The sequence below is a fragment of the Nanorana parkeri genome, unplaced genomic scaffold (assembly GCF_000935625.1).
Source record: "Nanorana parkeri isolate BGI_ZX_2015 unplaced genomic scaffold, ASM93562v1 scaffold2525, whole genome shotgun sequence".
NCBI classification, from domain to species: domain Eukaryota; kingdom Metazoa; phylum Chordata; class Amphibia; order Anura; family Dicroglossidae; genus Nanorana; species Nanorana parkeri.
This window is the reverse complement of record NW_017308793.1, coordinates 6,541-8,613: the sequence shown is the minus strand read 5'-3', so window position 1 is coordinate 8,613 and position 2,073 is coordinate 6,541.

Below are 2,073 nucleotides of genomic sequence, written 5' to 3'. Positions count from 1 at the left end.
CTGGTGTCAGCAGCAGGGGGGGAAGCCAGCGGACGCCATCTGATAACTAATAATCATCAATGTTCCTGTAGTCCGATGTAATGAGATATTTGATTTGTAGTGCTACATGCTGCACACATTATTCATAAAGCGGACACGTCCCTGGTGCATTCTCACAAACCACCGCACGATGGCGTCACACCCATTGGAATCAAACACCGACCAGCGGCAATGCCAGTCAGTGGCACCAGGTGGCGCTGTATACCAAGCTGGCCCCCTCCACCTCCACACAGCTCGCCTTCTGCTGCTTCCTTGCTGCAAATGAGCTTCCATGCTACAATTCAATTATATATATTTATTAGAATTGTACCTGTATTATCTGCATTTTGTTTATTTCTTTTTTTGCATTACGAATTTAGTTTTTCAGATTTTAATTCGCAGGCAGAAATCCACTAAAAAGTGCGAGCTCCTCGGTCTCCTCCTCGATGTCCACCCCCCAGCATGCCTGTGGCCGGGGAGAAGGAGAAGAAGAAGAAGAAGTGTCCCTCTGCAATTTGCAGGGATCATCTCAACTCCCCTCCATGTGAAAACAGAAAGTGTTACATTAAATAAACACAAGTGTCAGGATCACTTTAAATGCCCCGAAAACACACTTCCATCTGGGAGTCATTTCTCGCCTGGGCTCCTTTTTTTTTTTTTCTTTCTGCCTTGCCTACAAATTCGACCCAATTCAGCGGAAAATTCGACGCGATGTTTCATTTCGTTCCTCCGAGAATATAAATATATAAAAAAAACAAAAATGTCAAAAACATGCCTTGTGTATCAGCCCTGAGAGTGCTTCCGTTCTTTATTTCCACTTTGATTACAAAGTTGGAGATCGCAGCGTCATGAAAATGATCATTTTTAGAAACAACAACCACCGCCGCCCCCCCCTCCACTTCTAAATTCATGAACTCCAATCGGCTTTAAGTGGGTCTATTTTAAGCATTTTGGCAAGTGCTTGCTAAAGCAAAACACGGCTGGGAATCCATTGATTAGCAGCGAGACTCTCTTGATTGAGAAATCTAATTACTGCTGCTAATGGGGGACATCAAAAGCTCCGATAAATGGCGTTTAATGAAACCTGAATAATAAAATAAAAATAAGGAAGGGGTGCAAATATTTATGTAAAATATACAGAAGGGGTTTTTTTTAAAAATTTAATTTTAAATATATAATTGAGCTAAAAAAAAGAAAAAAAGAAAAAAACAAAACAACAAAATCAATTTAATTGCATTAAAAATATATAAATCAGGATATAATTGTTACAATTTTGTCAGAAGTTTATTTTTTTGAGGGATATAAAGTAGTTTAAATCTAAACTAGCTGGAGAAAAAAAACACATTGTTAATTCGTTTTTAATTATTTGTGATCATTAATTAAATGACAAGTTTAGGATTAAAGTTACATTTATTGTCGGACTGTTACCAGTCAGAATCCGGTTATACTATATAAATATATATATTTTTTGGGGGTTCTGGGGATTTGTTTGAATTGTTTTAATTTATACTTTATAAATACAATATTGTGAGGGGAAAATAAATATTATTATTATTGAATCCCAGGTTTTGCAGAGTTCTCAGGCTGGTAGGAAGCTGCCTCTAAAGTTTGGGGGAGCCCAGATTTGGGGGGCTCAGCTCCATCCAGCCTGCTCCATATTTGGATAAGTACAGGGGGGGAGGGAGATTTGGTGCTGGAGTCCTGTGGAAAAGTCTCTGCGAGCTGATTGGCTGCTGGCTCCCCTTGCTGTGCCCTGATTGGTCGGAAGTTGTGGAAGAGGGTGTGGAGAGCTGCCAGTAAAAGCTTAGCTCGCAGAAAAAAGTTTGGAAAAGTTTTCCATAGTTGAGAAAGAAGTCCAGGAGAGCAGAGCTGAGATCTGAGCCTTCTCCACCCCCAACCACCCTCCTCCTTCCAGCCCTGGCCTGGCAGAACCGGTACCCGGGCATTGGACCTACACTGGCCATGAGCTGAGGATGGTGCTGAGCTAAAGGCAACTGTGACTGTGAGCCGTCCACCTCCAGGGTGACCCCAGAGCCCCCATCCTGCCTGCTCAGA